General features: G+C 44.4%; 1 protein-coding gene across 1 annotated transcript in view; it reads right to left on the reverse strand.

Annotated features, from left to right (window-relative positions):
• ACTR3 (actin related protein 3) overlaps positions 1–19,270 on the reverse strand; it is an 859,006-nt gene that overhangs the window by 662,603 nt on the left and 177,133 nt on the right. The gene's annotated exons all lie outside the window — the stretch shown is intronic.

A 19,270-nucleotide genomic window follows, 5' to 3' on the forward strand; every position in this document is an offset into this window, starting at 1 on the left:
GCAGAGTGTCACCGAGTGTATTGTGTTGCTGAGTCAATTGATGCCTGGTGGTAACTGTGAGAAGCCAACCGTCTAGGTATGGAAACACCTGAAATCCTAGACGTCTCAGGTGAGCAGTGACCACTGCCATGCATTTGGTTAACACTCTGGGGGCTGTAGTGAGACCAAAGGGCAGGGCTCGAAACTGGTAATGATTGGCTCCCAGCTGGAAACGCAGATGATCTCTAGAGCATTTGTTCATCTTTATGTGATAGTACGCGTCCTTGAGATCTATGGAGCACATCCAATCGCCTTTCCCTAGGAAGGGAAGAATGGACTGCAGCGTGACCATTCGGAACTTCTCTTTCTTTACGAACTGGTTGAGTCTGCTGAGGTCCAAGATAGGTCTCCAGTCCCCTGTTTTCTTTAGTACCAAAAAGAATCTTGAGTAAGTTCCGAATCCAACTTGGTTTGCTGGGACTGGTTGGATGACTCTTTTTTCTAGCAGTCTGTGGACCTCTACGATTGCTTGTTCCCTGAGATTGGGTAGAACATCTGGGATTCTGTTTACAGGAATGGGAGGGAACGGTATGAAATATCCTCTGGAAATGATGCTTTGTACCCATGTATCTGATGCTATGTTTAGCCAGGCTTCTGGGTACAAAGACAAGCGACCCCCGACTGCCTCCAAAGCTGAACAGTCGGGCCCCCTTTCAGGGGCGCTGGTAGGGTTGACCCCTGTCACCCTGTTGCTGCGGACCCCCCTCTGCCGCGTGGGCGGCGTCTTCCGTTATAACCCCCTCCACTGCCTCTAGAGGGGGTTTCTCCACGTGTGTCCTGAAAGGCTCCCTGTGCTTTTCAGAACCGCATTTTCCCTCCCCTAGGGCCCTTGGGGTAGGGCCGAGTAGGGGTAGAAAAACAAACTCCAACGGCAGATAAGGTCTTGCCTTCCTGCTCACACCTGGTTAAAGTTTCCTTTACTTTAGGCCCAAACAGTGATGAGCCATCGAATAGGGTGTTAATAAATGAAGACTTAAAGGGTTCCGCAAAGGAACAGAGACACACCCAGGCTTGTCTTCGAAGAGCAATGCCCGATCTAGCGGCTCTACACAAACCATCAGCTGCATAGGATATGAGACGCATTGACGAGTTTACCACTGAGCTTAGGGTAGCAAGCTGGGCATTGACTTTGTCGGCCACCCCTGCAGCTACCGTACCCTGGAGAGCATCTCCTAGCTCTTTCAGGAGATCTCTTTGTAGTCTCGTAAAATGGATTTAGTTCAGTGATCGCAGGGAAAAAGTTGCTGAACTAAACATGCGTTTCCCATATATATCCATGATCCTAGAATCTCTGTTAGGAGGATGGATAGATGTGGATGTCTCAGACACTTCCTTTTTGGAGGCTGCAGCTACCACCATGGCATCAACAGGCACTCCCTTTGTCAAAAATGGCTTGTCCACTGGGGCAGACATGAATTTATTGGGCTTGCGAGGAACAGGTTCTATGGCCTCCGGTGACCCCCACGCCTTAAGAGAGATCAGTTCCATGAGCTCGTCGTAAGGCGGAGACACCTAAGAAGTGGAAGGTTGAGACCCAAAAGCCTTCAAGAGCACGGACTCTTCCTCAGTAGGGGTCTTGGACTGCCAATCGTCCCTCTGACTAAGGACCTCTAGTATCTCTGCAAAGGAGATATCCTCAGAGGGGGATCGAGGGGACCCTTCTGACTCATCCAAGTCCGTGTCAGATGTCAAAGACTCCTGTGGGGATTCCAACTGCGTCCTCTTGCACAGTCTTTTCCTGGGCACCTCCTCAGTGGGGGGATCTGGGGAGGTCTCAGAAAAGCAGGGAATGCCCTGTGGGGGTACTTGAGGCTCAGGGTCTCTACGCTTAGGGGGACCGGTAGATGAAGAAGCAGACACAGGAGCTTGAGGGGAGAGGGAAGGCCGAACTGATGCTGACATTGTCTTTGGAGACAAAACTCTCCTCATAGCATCGAAGGCACCATGGCTCTGACGAGAAGGAGTGGATGGACCCGAGAGTACCGTCCGATCCTCCCACACCGAAACCATGGGCTCCAAGCACGAGGTAGGAGCCGAGCTCATCCAAGCCGAAGCCCGAGAGGAAAAGCCGGCACTGACAAATCGGTTCAACTATCCTCCCTGGAACCGATAGGAGAGCGTCGGCTCCTAGATTCCTCGGTTGGTGCCAAGGACATCCAAGTAGATGGAGCCGATAAAACCGGTGCAGGTATCGGCTCCAAGGGTTTGACAATCATCGGTTCAGTTTCCTTCAGCTCCGAGAGTCCAGTACAGCTCGGAGGAGTAGACAAATCCAGTTCCATGGTCTTCGGCACCAACGAGCTGGTCGGGGCCGACAACAATTTGTCAAGTCCTGGTGCCTGTAAAAGCTTCTGCACTAGCTGATCCATGTCCAAATCTGAAAGGCTGACTGAGGACTTAGATGAATGCACCGAAGGTGCTGACTGGAGCAGTGAAGAAGAGGGAACTTCAGAGACCGGCTCCAATACTGAGAGATGGCTCCAAATCAAAGGTACACTCTGTTCCGAGGTCTGTGGAACCGATGACCCTCCCTCTGAAGTTTTTGCCTTTTTTGCCACTTTGTCTGAAGATTTTGTGGATTTGGAGGACGTGCTAGTACCCTCATGGCTACTCAATATCTCAGAAAAGGATTGCTGTAGCAATCCCCTGTCTATTAGCTTCCTCCTTTTCTCCAAGAGGACTCTTGAAGAAAAGGAATGGCAAATGCTGCAAGTGTCTTGGAGGTGTTTAGCCCCCAGACAGTAGACATACTGAATGTGTCCGTCAGTGATGGACATTTTCTGCCCACAATCTGGGCATTTCTTGAATCCCGATTTAGCATGGGATTTTTCCTGGTCATCCGACATAGTTAAGGTAAAACAAACTAGTATACTGCAAAAACTAAGACAGTAAAATCCTCACTTTACTTGTACAGACCCACAAAGCAACTAAGCGCAATCCGGGCACTATCTATAAAGTACAGTTTTGTACCTACCATAAATGTAGATGTTCGAAGATCCACATTGCTGCAGTCATAACCTGTGGGTAGTCCGCTGTCCTCGGTCGGCCCGAATACCAAAGTGTTAGGCTGGCGTCGGTCATGGTCGCTCAGATCTGACATCAGTACGCCGTGGTACTAAAGCGCATGACCGACGCCATATCCTCAGTCTTTCTTGCCCCAGATGTCAGAAGGCCTAAAAAGAAAGGCCATAGCCAAAAATAGAAAAATACCCAATCACCAATGTAGAAACAATAGTTACACCACAAGCCACACAGCCACCCCAAACTACAGAGGGGAAGGAGGGAGGGTAAATTGGACTGCAGCAATGTGGATCTTTGAACATCTACATTTATGGTAGGTACAAAACTGTACTATGTTCTTCATCTCACATTGCTGCAGTCATAACCTGTGGGTAGAATCCCAAAGCAAAGGTAAAGGGAGGTTGGCAAAATCAGAAAGCATTAGGAGCTGCTAACATGCCCTGTAAAACTGCAGTGGCAAACCCAGCCCTAGATTTGGAGTAAAGAGGAGATGGTAATGTTTAGAAAAAGTGTGCACTGAACTCCAAGTAGCTGCCTCCAAAATATCCTTAGTAGCTACTCCCTTAAAAAGCAGTAGAAGTGGCAGTCGCCCTAGTGGAATGAGGTCTGATTCCAGCGGAACCTCCTTACCATGATGAGAATAACAAAAGCAATACAATGGCCAATCCACTTAGAAATAGTTTGTTTTGAAACAGGTTTTCCTTGTGAACCCAAGGCAAAAGAAATGAATAACTGTTGAGACTGCCTGAACCCTTTAGTTCTGCTCAAATAATAACGTAACTGCCTGTGAATATCCAAAGAGTGCAAAATTTTTCCCCTTTATTTTGGGGATCAGCATAAAACGTAGGCAAATGAATAGATTGGTTTAAGGCCACATTAGAAACAACTTTAGGCATAAAAGTAGGGTTAGTGCAGGAGACCCTATCCTTATGAAATATCAGGAAGGGTTCAACTGCCATTAGAGCCTGTAATTCAGATACCCTTCTAGCAGGCGTAATGGCCAACAAAAAGCAGTCTCCAAGACAAAACTTCAACTCAAGTAGCTGCAGGTTCAAAAGGAGGTAAAGTGAGCTTTTCCAACACAAAATTGAGATCCCAGGAAGGAGTAGGAGCTCTACGTGGGGGTCTTATGTTCTTTGCCCCTCTAAGAAATTGCTTAAACAAAGGGTGAGAGAATAATGGTGGGTCACAGTCATAGTGAGCAGAAATGGCTGCAGCATGAACTTTTACAGAGGAGAAAGACAAACCCTTGTCTAATAATTCTGTAAGATACTGAAGTGAAACACTCAAATTAGGCACTGAAACATCAAAGCTCTTTGTTTTGCTCCAAAGAAAAAATCTCCTCCATTTATCAGCATAAACTTTCCTTGTACTAGGCCTTCTGGCCTCCAAAATGACATTCAAAACTTGTTGAGGAAGCTGCGACCCCCCAGGGTCTAAAACAGAATACGCCAGGCTGTCAGATGCAGGGACTGAATCCTGACATTGCGGAAAGGATTGCTTGCCTGGGACAAAAGGTGTGGAATTGATGGCAAAGGCCAAGGAGGCTCCCGTACTAAACTCCTCAGCAGAGGGTACCAGTGCTGACGTGGCCAATCCGGAGCTATTAGAATCATGCAAGGCTTGTCCTGTCTGACCTTCAAGAGCACCTTGGGAAGGAGAGGCAGAGGAGGAAAGGCATAGATGTGAAGGTTGTTCCAACTGAATGATAGAGCATCCACTTTCCAAGCTTTTGGGTGAAACAGCTTTGTGCAAAACTTTGGCAGTTGGAAATTTAGTGGAGAAGCGAACAGATCTATGTCTGGAGTCCCCCAAGCCACAGTCAACTGTTAAAATACATGAGGATCCAATTTCCACTCCTGGGGATCCACCATCTGTCTGCTCAAAACATCTGCTAAGGAGTTCTGTGCTCCTGGCAGAAACCTTGCCTGAAGAGTGAGGTGCAAACTGAGAGCAGTCTCCCACAAAATCATAGCTTGTCTGCAAAGAGGGTAAGAATGGGTTCCCCCTTGCTTGTTGATGTACCACATGACTGTTGTGTTGTCTGTTTGAATCAACACCTGTCCTGGTTGAAGTAGATCCTTGAAAGCCATCAGTGCAAATTGGACTGCTAACATCTCCTTCATGTTGATATGCAAATGTTGTAGTCTGGGAGGCCACGTGTCTTGAACCCATTTCCCATTGAAGTGTGCTCCCCAAGCCATGTCTGAGGCATCTGTCGTTAAGATCTGACTCGCCTCTGGTCGGGTCACAGAGAGTCCCTTGTTTAGGTGACATTCCTGAGCCCACCACAAAAATTCCCTTTGGATGCAAGGTATTATCTGAATGACAGTGTCCAAATCGTGGCAGTGTCGAGTCCATACTTTTGAGATACCATTGTAGCTTCCTCATATGCAGTTTGGCATTGGGAAGCACCAGAATACAAGATGCCATGAACCCCAAGGCCTGAAGGACTGTCCTTGCAGTCAGCCTGGACCGTAGAGATAATTGCTGGAAGTAAAGGGCAAGATTTCTTTGTTTGTCCGGGGTCAAAACGCCATCTGAGAGGCTGTATTCAGTCTCACACCCAGAAAGCACATGTCCTGAGAGGGTACTAGACTGGACTTGTTTCGTTCACAGAATACCCTAGGCACCTTAACACTGCCATAACATACTGAAGATGGTGAAGTAACTTGACTTTGTCTTGAGCAAGAATCAGGCAATCGTCCAAATAAAGATAAATTTGTATTCCCCTTAATCTCAAGAAGGCTATCACCGGAGCCAGGACCTTTGTGAACACCCTGGGTGCAGTAGATAAGCCAAAGGGCAATGCAGAGAACTGATAATGAAAAGTACCAGCCCGAAAACGCAGGAACCTCCTGCAGCTGGGCCTGATAGGGATGTAAAGATAAGCCTCTTTGAGATCCAGAGTTACCATCCAGTGATCTTTGCCTAGCAGAGGCAGAAGCTGCTGCAAAGTTAACATCTTGAATTTTGGAATGTCCAGGTATGTGTTGAGAATAGACAAATCCAGAATTGGCCTTCAAGTGTTTCCTTTCTTTGGTACAAGAAACAGGCGAGAATAAAATCCTAGGCCTACTTCTGACGGAGGGACCCCCTGGATAGCCCCCATTTTTAAAAGTAAAGAAATCTGCTTGTGAGCCTCCAACTTTTGCTGAGGAGGAACGTCTGGCATGCCTTTGAAAGGAGGCAAGGTATGAAAATAGAACTTGTAGCCTCGATCTATAATGTCCAACACCCATTTGTCCTGGGTGACTAAAAGCCAATTTTGCCTGAAAAGTGCCAACTTTCCTCCCAGAGGAGCTGCCAGACAGGAGGGATCTGGCAGCTGGAGATACAGGTCATTGGGTCTGTTTACGAAAAGGCTGACCCCTGCCCTCACCTGAAGATTGTGCAGGGGAACTCCATGTCCTAGGTCTGAAAGAACCCTGAGCATGAGCTCTGCCCCTACCACGTCTAGATCTGCCCCTAGACTGTAAATCAGAAGAAGGATAAGCCCATCCCTTAGCAGGCCAATTTCTGCTAAACTTAGGGGGCTGCACCTGTAAAAATTCCTTAACTGTCTGCATGGACTTAGCTTTGTCTTCCATTTTCTTCAAAACCGACTCCACAGGAGAACCAAACAGAACTTCAGATTGAAGGGTGCATCCAAAATTGAGCTTTAACATGCTCTGACAAATTCTGATCCTTAAGCCAGGCGTGCCTCTGAATAACTGATCCAGTGGCAGCCACCCTGGAAGAAGCCTGAAGAGCATCAAAACCACACTGCAAAGAATGCTTACCCACCTGATCAGAGGCATGAACTAAATCTTGCAATTCCTTACACTCTATACCCTCTGCCAAAGCATCTACCTTAGATTTTAACTGACTTAAGAGAAAATTCTGGTACTTCAGCATATGAAACTGGCAATTCAAAGCCCTCATCGCTAGAGTGGAAGAGGTATACACTTTACCCCACCTATCCAAAGCTCTAGAATCTTTATCCAGAGGAACTGGACTCTTTACAACAGAAGCCCTGACACCCTTAGGTCCCTGGCTAATAGTTTCCGGGTCAGCTCTTGGGCTCTTATACAAATATTTATGAGCCTCTGGCACTCTGTAATACCTGTCTGGCTTGACAGGGGCAGGAGGTAAAGAATCAGGATTAAGGGAAGCTTCAGAGAAAACATCCTGAACAACATCCAAAACGGGGAATAGCCAAGGGCCTATGCTGTGGTAAAAACAAAAAATTCCCTAAGCCTCTTTCGAGAATCTGAGAAATCCTGACCTTCCCACTTAAAATGCTCCCTCATGGAATGCAGGGTTTCAGAAAAAGAAAAATCCTCTGGAGGGGAAGCAGAAGGACTAGAATCCTCTGCATCTGAATCAGAATAAGGAGGAAAATCCTGAATGTCCTCAGCCGAAGACTCAGAGTAATCTGAGGAATGCTCCAATCCTTCCACCTCTGGCTCCACCCTAGGCCTCTTATCCGGAGGGGGCATAGAACCCCTGATTAAAGTAATCAAATCCTCTGCCATTTTCAGCATATGCTTTTTAGGTACAGAACCTGCAGAACTAGGGCTGACGCCAGAGGAAGACAAACCAGGCCTGACCTTGGAAGGTGCCTTAGAGACAGAAGTAGAGGGCCTAACCACCTTTTGCAAAGAAGGGACTACAGAGACCTGAGAGGCCCCCTCAGCCTGACCCGACTCCTGAGAGGCCACATCCTGCAAGATTAAAGGCTCCCCCTGAGATTCAGCTGAAACCTCGGCTGGATCCACAGATTCCACCGTAGTTTCCAAAGAACCGGCGTCCGTAACGGACGACTCATCCTGCTTGGACTTTAACGATTTTTCTTTATGCTTCTTAGCGGTAGCGGGCGTCGGAGGATCCGACGGCATATTGTAGTTACACCGCTTACCGAAGACAAGTCTAGCACAATCTAACCTGCGTTTAATGGTGCGCTTATTAAATCTAGCACAAAAGCGACACCCGACCTCAGGCCCCAAGCAAGGAATACAGAGAGAGTGGTAATCCCTATGAGGTATCCGTTTCCCACAAGAAATACAATTATTTACTTTTTCTGACATCCGGATTTAACTGAGGCAAGAAAAGACAAAAATATTCCCCAACGGGGTACTTAGCCCAACTTGGTCTTCAGTCTGAAACTCAGAATACGAAAATTTCAGGACGCCGAACGGCACTTGCAAACACTGCTTCTGATTCGGACCATGCGGCAAGAAAGACTGAGGATATGGCGTCGGTCATGCGCTTTAGTACCACGGCGTACTGACGTCAGATCTGAGCGACCATGACCGACGCCAGCCTAACACTTTGGTATTCGGGCCGACTGAGGACAGCGGACTACCCACAGGTTATGACTGCAGCAATGTGAGATGAAGAACATCAAATAACTATAGTTTACAAATACATGGCTAAAGAGGCCCACGGAGAAAAACCCTGACTATTAGAAAAAGATTAATAAGTCTAAATAGGGCTAAAGGCCCAAACAAAACAACTAAGCCAACAGGGCACAAACTATCTAAAACTATAGAAACTATTATCAAATTTTCACATACTAATGCACAACTAACCTCTAAAACAAAAAGAAATTTTTTTTTTTTTTTTTTTTTATCACAAATGGTCCGAGCTAGCTGGATCACAGAGATCTTTCTTGCCGCAGCAAACTAGATCTCAGGTAATTCCAGCAGTCCACTGTGGGATAAGGGGCTTGGTCTCGAGCTACTGGCAAACCTTGAGCCTTGCTATTGGCCGTGTCAGAGCAGAGGATCGGCTCCGAACCCATCAGTGAGAATAAAACGGCGAGATTTAACAACTTCACATCAACCTTTAAGGACGGTCTCGAAAGAGAAAAAAATACAGAGATCTTTCTGCTTCTTGGAGTGAAAACAGATTAAGCTTCTTACAGGGAAAAAACAAAGCAGTTGTGCATCTGTCCATGGAGGAATTTATCAGCCTTAATTTCCCAAACCAAAGGATATCCTGTGGGTGGGCAGGGGGCATCTCATCCTTTCTGCTCATCTCAGATATAGGACCTTGACTTTAAAACTGGTAACCATGTTTAATTCTGAGGCAAAGAAACACACTTTCTTTCCCCTCTCCATTTCAGTCACAGACAACATGGGCTAAGCTGATGTGGAAAGTTGAGTGGCAAGTGTACAAATGGCATCAGGTTTCCACTGTACGATAATATGTACACTGGCAGTGCTGATAATCAAAAGGCCTGTGCAAAGAAAGGTGCCAGCATCATTAACATGCCTGTGAGCATTACTTAAATTTACATTCAACATTCCCTTTCCTGTATGGTCAATGCCCAGAAGATGCTAACTCAAGCATGGATATGAAATATGACAGCTAACTGCAGAAGATTAAGGCTATGAGCTATTAACAAGCAGCTTCTTGAAGTACAAGGTTCGAGTCCTTCAGCCTTCATTTGCCTACTGCATCAGTTTAAGCAAGTCACTTGCTAAACTGAGGCAACTGGGGAAATTAGGTTAGGTTCCTCAATGGTGTAGTGGACCACACACCTACTAACTACCCAAGAGTCAAGGAACCACAGGCCTACTGGATGAAAGGAAAAATGGAGTCTCCTCACCCTAAATTAACTCAGTAGAATAGTCCCCAACCTTAAACACCCTCCGCCTCAGCCACAGACTAACCAAAAATACCTCAAAAAAAACTTTGCTCAAAGACCAACAATGTGCAAGTACTTCATAAACTTGGAAGCACAAGTCTTCCAAAGTACATACCTTCTCCGTTCTGATACCTAAACTATGTGAATCCCTCCCCACTGACCTCTGCAACATAACTGCATAAACAATATTAAGATACGAATTTCTCAACCACCTAAGACAGAGAGCTACCTGTACATGCTCCACTTTTCCTCAATAACCTAAGCTAACCAAAATTCCCTTCACTCTTAATATGCATGCGCCTCCCTCTCTAATGCCATTTGAGACTATTGATCTATCCAAAACAACCTATTCACTAATAATCCATCACCACCACTCATTCCCTCAAACTCACACCCTCTAGACTAACAATCTAAAATATTCCAGTAATATCATCATTCATAGCTAGCCACCATCTATTAACTCCCATTTGGATGTTTTGCACATATGCATGTTATCCATTAATATACTGTATTACTCTGTACAGATGGAAAAAGCTCATCTAACATGCAATTAAGTATATACACTTGTAATCCATACTGCTTTACTTTAACTCTGTTCTGTAAAACTACTGCACTAATTTGCTCTTGTGCTCTGTAACTCCTGAGCTGTAGATGAAATGGATTCACTTTGGCTCACTCACTACACCAAGCAGGAAACGAACAAAAATCTTGAATATAACAAAAAAAAAAAAAAAAAAAAAAAACAGCAGTGCCCTCAACCACTCAGAGGAAAGTGGTTCTCTCAGGCTAAGGTGACTGGGGAAAGCAAAGGAAGCAGAAACCTCAAGGCCAAGTTCAACTCTTAGCTTTACACCAAAGGACTCCAGGAGTCATTTCTTACCACCTAACTAGTTACGAGTCTACTTTAGGTACTAGGAGCATGGAAAGGATCCATTGCAGAGAGTCCCAATATCATAACACTGGTACGTTAACTGGTAAATTTACTAAGTTTCAAGACCATTAACCTTCATTATTTAGGATTTCGAAGCATACTGCTTAAATTCTACAAATGATAACCGGACAAAGGTTATTAATGGCGTTTAGAATTCCAGTATATTAATTAAACCATTTCCGCTGTTAAGTAAGATCTCAACCACAACAAAACTTTATGCATTTGTTGACAGGATCTGAAGTGGGCTGAAAATCTGTAAAGCTGATAACCTTTTCTCCCAAAACAAAAGAAATGAAGGGGGCCCAAATCTCAGTTTTGCTTAAGCACCTAATGTAGGGAATAGGAGAGACAGAGAGAGAGAGAGAGAGAGGAGAGAGAGAGAGAGAGAGAGAGAGAGAGAGAGAGAGAGAGAGAGAGAGAGAGAGAGAGAGAGAGAGAGAGAGAGAGAGAGAGAGAGAGAGAGAGAGAGAGAGAGAGAGAGAGAGAGAGAGAGAGAGAGAGAGCGAGAGAGAGAGAGAGAGAGAGAGAGAGACAGAGAGAGAGAGAGAGAGAGAGAGAGAGAGAGAGAGAGAGAGAGAGAGACAGAGAGAGAGAGAGAGACAGAGAGAGAGAGAGAGACAGAGAGAGAGAGAGAGAGAGAGAGAGAGAGAGAGACAGAGAGAGAGAGAGAGACAGAGAGAGAGAGAGAGAGACAGAGAGAGAGAGAGAGACAGAGAGAGAGAGAGAGAGAGAGACAGAGAGAGAGACAGAGAGAGACAGAGAGAGAGAGAGAGAGAGACAGAGAGAGAGAGAGAGAGAGAGACAGAGAGAGAGAGAGAGAGAGAGAGAGAGAGAGACAGAGAGAGACAGAGAGAGAGAGAGAGAGAGAGAGAGAGACAGAGAGAGAGACAGAGAGAGACAGAGAGAGAGAGAGAGAGAGAGAGAGAGAGAGAGAGAGAGAGAGAGAGAGAGAGAGAGAGAGAGAGAGAGAGAGAGAGAGAGACAGAGAGAGAGAGAGAGACAGAGAGAGAGAGAGAGAGACAGAGAGAGAGAGAGAGAGAGAGAGACAGAGAGAGAGAGACAGAGAGAGAGAGAGACAGAGAGAGAGAGAGAGAGAGAGAGAGAGAGAGAGAGAGACAGAGAGAGAGAGAGAGAGAGAGAGAGAGAGAGAGAGAGAGAGAGAGAGAGAGAGAGACAGAGAGAGAGAGAGAGAGAGAGACAGAGAGAGAGAGAGAGACAGAGAGAGAGAGAGAGAGAGAGAGAGAGAGAGAGAGAAAGAGACTTCAAGTGATTACCAGATAGCTCTGATTAAACAGCTTCTTTACCAGTCCTTATGCCACAATATATGTAATTATTATACAGTGACTGAATTAAACAGTAGACTGCATTATAAAACACTAAACTCAGAAGAAAAACACAGATGTGCAGTAAAGATGCTGACAACAGCTTTTTGGGGAGTCTGGAAGTCTAGAAGCAGGAGAAATTAATCTGGATTTGGTATTAGTCACAAATAAACTGAGTCAGGGCTGAACTGTATTTCCATTACCCTGCTCTATCCTTTAACTATCTAGGATATAGCTACTATGTCTAAGGCTCAAAATAAAACTTCTTCCTCATGCCCCTTTAAAAGCATACTGCTACCATTTTAACTTCAAAAATTCCATGACTTGCTATTCATCTCTAATTACAACTTACTTATGATTGAACTTAATGTTGAACTAAACACACAGACAAAAATAAGGTAGAACATATACATGGCCAAAATACTTCAACAACAAACGAGTGAAACACTGAAAAAGGAAATAAGATCCTTTCCCAATCTTTACACTAAACTGCTCCCATAACACTAGCCTCCAATTTGCCTGAACAGTGGCAGTGATGCAGGACGTTTTTTTAAAGGTACACCGTGGAGTCCGGGGCAGGGCTAGGGTTCAGTATGCATCACTTCAGTAATGCCTTCTAAACCTAACCCCACACCATACCTTAAAAAACCCTTCCTGTAACACTGCCACTACACAAGACACACAGACTCACACAAATGTACCAACACATACTACAAACAAAATCTAATCCCTTGGCCAACCCAGACCCTAGCTCTCAAATACACCCACTTCCACGCAAACACACAACACCTATACCCTTACCCAACAACACGCGCACACAAATTTCACCAGTTCCAAAAAAAAAAAAAAAAACATCACTTTCAGATATCGGATGGTCAGCTATCCGAATGTTCAGCAATCCCAACCACCCTAGTGTTTGTAGAACAAAGCAATGTTTGACAAAATGCACTGTAACCCTACTTACATAACCTATTCTGATCCTTATCATGGATTCAATTTTATGTGGTTTTATACCTTTATAATTTTACATGTCTCACTCCTTTGACCAGCTCCCCATGATGCACCTTACTCTCTACCAAAAGTTCCTTTAAGCTAAATGCAACTTTTCTGGCCACTTTTTTTTTTTTTTTTTTTTAATTCACCACCCTCACCAAACCAAAAGTCCTTCTACACTTTTGCTACATCTGGTCTATTCACATCGATTTACTGTACTCCAACCTCAACTTCAATTCTCTATAGTTCACAAAAGCATGTTGTTGTCTTTTCCCGGTTAGGGGTCGCCACAGTGGAACTCCGGTGCGCTAATTATTGGCAGTAGATTTTCACGAACGCCGAGGTGCCAGCTTGACGTTCAACCTTCAACGAAGGCATGCTCATTTATGCATGTCTTTCGAACGCCCACCCAACCGTGAGGAGAACATGCAGACTCCACACAGAAGACACTCCCCGCACTCCAACCGAGAATCGAACAGGAGAACCTCTGAGGCAACAACGCTACAGCTGCACCACCAACATTTTGTATCAAGTTAATCAGAAATCTCAACAGGATACTTTACACTTCAAAATGACAGATATATATCGGAGCACACAGCTTTAAATCTGGCATTATCATTGACCATAAGAGAAATGAATACTGAGCTTGCAATTCAGATTTATTTCAAAACATTTACATTTACCATTAATGGCTTTATTATTAGAGCTACTCAGCAATTCCAACAAACTTAAACAAAAAGCTATTTTATTTGAAGACTGCAACAACATTCCAGCATCTCTCTTCATGCTACAAAACGGAAATAAAAACAGCATGCTGCAGTGACTCAGCTTTTCACCACAAATAAAGTGAACTACAAGCCCTCCTTCCTCATATGGAACTAAATGAAATAGCTCTGAATCAGCAGCAGATAGACAACCATATGCAAGACAGTCTCTTAAAGTACTACTGATTTTTACTTCTGAAGACCTGAACAAATTCAGCTCATCTACCAACTTAAATTCGCTCAACTTTTTTTTTTTTTTTAATTGAAAATGAAAATTACTTGAAAGGTTCAGGGAGATGTATATAAACTGTAGGGCAATCCTCAAGCACAGAAATAAGCACTAAAAGGCCATCAATAATTGTCCAGTTTTAACAGTCTAAGCAGACAAAATCCATTAGTGATACAGACCATCATTCAGTTGAAAAGTTTAATGCTGAAAAATATATTCTTCCACTTGATAGGATATTACTAGGTGTAAATTTCCCCATCAATAGGATATTACTAGGTGTAAATTTCCCCATCACCTATGTTTTACTAACACTTAGTATGTTGAAAAGTATTACATTTCTTTAAAATACACAAAAACAAAGCTAACAATATACAACAGAGTGGTGGGAGTGCTGCACATCAGGTCAATGTTAAGATTTCAATAAATGACTTCAATAATTATTTATAAATCAGAGTTCAGGCATTCTGTACCAACATACCATTTACAAACATTTAACAAAAATTACAACTCTACATCTGTTTAGGAAAAAAGAAGCAGTATTGTACCGGTTAAACAAGTTAAAAATAAATAAATAAATTAAATATTGTTGCAAGCGCTATACTACAAATACCCGAAGGGTTCTCCATATCACATACACAGGCACATGCACTAAAGAAATATTGTAAGTGAACTCCTGCACCACTGGTGTAGGGGAATAAAGTCCAGAATTCAACCCGGGAGTTTAGTCTGCAACTCAAGCACCTGCTGCAGCTGTCCTACGAAAGAGAGAAATGAAGAGGCTTAGCCTGCTCTCATCTCTTCAAATGTGTGTGTATGGGGGGTGGAAGTATCCAGCATACATTTCTACAGTAGAATCCCCAGTGGAGAAAAAAAGTACAGTTGTGTACACTTACCATAAATGTAGATGTTGGAGTGTATTCACTGTTGCAGTCATTACATTTGGGTTATCTGCTTGCAGTAGCCCTCAGTCGGCCTGATTAACAAAGTCTTGAGTCCTGCGTCGGTTGCTGTCACTTCTTCCATGACATCATGTCATCAGGGGTATAAAACATGCGGCCGACGCCATTACATCAGTTTTTCTTGCTCCAGATGTCAGGTGCCCCCCTAATGGGAAGCAATCAAATCCATAAATACAAGGATATACCTCCAATAAAAAAGCAAATACACCAAAAAGCTTTTAGAGCACAGTAAGTAAGAGTAGAGGTATAGCCAAAAGAAGAAAGGGGGCTGAAGGGAGGGTAACCAGTACTGCAACAGTGAATACACTTGAACATCCACATTTACGGTAAGTGTACACAACTGTACTATGTTCGTGTTTCACTACTGCAGTCATTACATTTGGGTAGATTCCCAAAGCTAAGGTTGGGAGGAGGTATTTAAATAGAATTAGAACCAGCTATAATGCCATGCAAGACTGCAGTGTCAAAACCAGCTCTGGATTTAGAGAAAATTGGCAAATGATAATGCTTGGTGAAAGTATGTACAGAACTCCAGGTAGCAGCTTCTAGGATGTCCCTAGTAGGGACACCCCTGAGAAAGGCTTTAGAGGTAGACGCAGCCGTGGTTGAATGGGGTCTGATGCCCTGTGGGATAGGTTTTCTGCTTATAGCAGAAATGAATGCAGTGGCCTAACCATTTTGAAATGGTTTGTTTTGAAATAGCTTTCCCCTATGTCCCTGCAGCAAATGCCACCAGCAGTTCAGATTTCCTTTGAGGTTTAGACCTGTCCAAGTAGAATCTAAGCTGTCTGTGCACATCTAAAAAGAGTGCAGCAGTCATTCCCCTTTGTTCTGTGGCTTAGGAAAGAAGGTAGGCAAATGAATGGACTGATTAGGAACCACACTTGATACCACCTTGGGCATGAAGGAGGGATTGGTTCTGAGGGACACCCTGTCCGCATGAAAGATGATGAAAGGTTCCACTGCCATAAGGGCCTGTAATTCAGATACCCTTCTTGCAGAAGTGATTGCTAAAAGGAAAGTCGTTTTCCAAGAAAGAAATGTTAAATCTGCAGTAGCAGCTGGCTGGAAAGGAGGAAGTGAGTTTCTCCAAGACAAAGTTAAGATCCCAGGCTGGAGTTGGAGCTCTCCTGGGTGGCCTTAAATTTTTGGCCCCTCTGAGGAACTGCTTGAGCAGTGGGTGAGAGAAGAAGGGAGGTTCTGTGCTATAATGAGCTGAAATGGCTGAGGCATGAATTTTGATGGAGGAAAAAGACAAGCCCTTATGAAGAATCTCAGTCAAGTATTGTAGAATCTGAGGTAAATTGGGCACTGCTGCATTCATTCCTTGAGATTGGTTCCAGGCACAGAAACTTTTCCATTTTGCAGCATAAGATTTTCTAGTACTAGGGCTCCTTGCCTCTAAAATGATATCCATCACTGATTTACTGAGGGATGGTAAAGGAGAGATTAGGTAATTAGCCAGGGTGATAGGTTCAGGGTTTGCAGTTGAGGGTGCAGAATCTGGTTCTCCTGCTGAGACAACAGGGAAGGAGTCTGAGGCAGGTGCCATGGAGTCAAGCATGACACTGCGCAAGAGTGGGTACCAGTGTTGGTGAGGCCAGTCTGGTACGATTAAAATCGTCCTTGGCTTGTCCTGTTTGATCTTTAGAAGTACCTTGGAGAGCAGAGACAGAGAAAGAAAGGCATAAACTGGTAGGTTTTTCCAGCTGAAGGATACAGCATCCACTTTCCAAGCTGGCTTGTAGGGAATCCTTGTATAAAATTTGCCCAGTTGATGGTTCTGGGGGGAGGCAAACAGGTCTATAATCTGGTCTCTCCCATTTACGTGCCAACATGTTGAAAATCCTTGGTTCTAGTTTCCACTTGTGTGGGTCCATGAGGTTTCTGCTTAGTCTATCTTAGTTTTCCTGGGCTTGTAGATTCACTTGGTAGCTCAATGCTGTGTTCCACAATGCCAAGGCTAGTCTGCAGAGGGGGTAAGAATGTGTACCCCCCTGCTTGTTTATGTACATGACAGTGGTGTTGTCCATCTTTACCATTAGTTGTCCTGGAAGAATGTGGTCCTTGAAGGCTGTCAGAGCATTCTGTACAGCTAACATTTCCTTTTGATTTATGTGCAGGTGCATTAGACTTGGGTTCCATTTGCCCTGAATGCACTTCCCTGCCAGGTGAGCCCCCCCCATGCATAGTCTGATGCGTCTGTTAAGATTTGGGCGGCAGAGGGTAATGTGAATGGTAGTCCCCTGTTTTGGTGGCAGGCCTCTGCCCACCAAATGAACTCTACACGTAGGCAAGGTATGATAGGAATCCTTGCTTCTAGATCCTGTGACTGTTGACACCATAGGCTTTTGAGATACCATTGTAGTTTCCTCATATGCAGCCTTGCATATGAAATTAGAAGAATGCAGGAGGCCATGAACCCCAAGGCTTGCAGTATTTGCCTTGCAGATAGCTGGGTTTTTGTGGCCACTTGTTTGAAGTAAGTTGTCAAATGAATCCGTTTCTCTGGTGTGAGGAAAGCCATCTGGGAAGTTGCATTCAAGCTTGCTCCCAGGAATATAATTTGTTGACAGGGTACCAGGTGGGATTGCTTTTCGTTTATGGTAAACCCCAGACAAGTCAGTATCCTTTGAACAAAGGCCAGATGATTCAAAAGAACGTCCTTGCTTTCTGCCTGAATTAGACAATCACTGAATATTTCTTTGCCTGCAAAATGCAATGACTGGAGCTAGGCACTTAGTGAATACCCCCTGGGTGCAGTAGAGAAGCCAAAGGCAGTGCAGAGAACTGATAGTGCATGTAGCCTGCTTTGAAGCATAGGTATCTTCTGCAACACTCCCCGATAGGGATGTGCAGTGTTGCTTCTTTTAAGTCTAGTGTTGCCAACCATGCATCCTTGCCTAGCATAGGAAGCGGCTGGTGAAGAGTCAGCATTTTGAATTTTGGAATCACCAGAAAGGTGTTTAGAATAGAAAGGTCCAGGATAGGACGCCATATATTTCCTTTTCTGGGTACCAGAAAAAGTCTTGAATAGAAACCTTGCCCTTTTTCCTCTTCTGGTACCAACTGAATAGCCCCCATATTTAACAGAGAATATTTGATTTTGGGTCTCTGCCCACTGATTTGGGTGTAGATCTGGCCACCCGCTTGGTGTTGGCAAAGTGTGGAAATAAAATCTGTAACCTTGGGATACTATATTTAAAACCTATTTGTCCTGGGTAATGAGTTTCCAGTTTTTGACCTGCAGAGCAATATTTCCGCCTAAAGCAGCATTCAGTTGGGAAGTGCTTGGAAGTTTGAAAAGCAAGTCATTTGAGACAGTTTTCCATAGGGGGGGGGGGTCTTACTTCTCCCAGGTTTGGGTGTGGAAACTCCCCACTGCCTAGTCTTGTGTGTCCCTTGGGACTGAAACCTGGGGTTTCTGCTGTGTCTGGGTTTAGCTTGAGGAGACCTGGAAGGGGGTGGAAAGGACCAATTTTTAGAGGGCCAGTGCCTACTAAACCTAGGAAGCTGAACTTGTAAGAAAACTTTAACAGTTTGCATAGATTTAGCTTTATCTTCCATCTTTTTAAGAACTTCCTCAGTGTTCTTGCCAAACAGGCGGTCCTGATTTAAGGGAGCATCCAACAATTTAGCTTTAACATGATCAGGCAAACCTTGCTCCTTAAGCCAAGCATGCCTTCTAAACACAGACCCAGTAACAGCAGCCCTGCAAGAGGCCTCTAATGAATCAAATCCACATTACAAAGTATGTTTTCCAACCTGTTCAGCAGAATGCATTAAATCCTGTAATTCTTTATTTTCAGCACAGTCAGGAATTAACATCATTTTTTGCTTAAGCAATCCAATAACATGTTGTTGATACTTTAACATATGAAACTGGCAGTTTAAAGCCCTAGTGGCCAAGGTTGCAGAAGTGTAAACTTTCTTACCCAATCTATCCAGTGCCCTGGAGTCTATCAGAGGGGGTAGGATTTTTAGCAGTAGAAGCCTTAATGCCCTTGGGTCCCTGTGAAATAGTCTCTGGATCCGCAATAGGATTTTTAAAAAGGAACTTGTGAGAATCAGGAACCCTGTAATATCTGTCAGGTTTTCTGGGAGCAGGAGGCAAAGAATCAGGGGCCAAACTAGATTCTGAAAAGGCATCAACAATGTCTAGTACAGGAGGTATAGCTAGAAGCCTATGCTGAGGCAGGAGTAAGAAATCCCTAAGCCTCTTTTTTGAATCAAAAAAATCCTGGCTTTCCCTGTAGAAATGCTCCCTTAGAGTATGTAAGGTCTCACCAAAAGAAAAATCCTCTGGAGGGGAAGGAGAGGGAATAGAGCCCTCTGCATCAGAATCCTCATAAGAAGATAAGGGCAAATCCAGATCAGA

This window comes from Protopterus annectens, chromosome 6.part0 (genome assembly GCF_019279795.1).
Source record: "Protopterus annectens isolate FY-2018-M chromosome 6.part0, PAN1.0, whole genome shotgun sequence".
Taxonomy (NCBI): Eukaryota; Metazoa; Chordata; order Ceratodontiformes; family Protopteridae; genus Protopterus; species Protopterus annectens.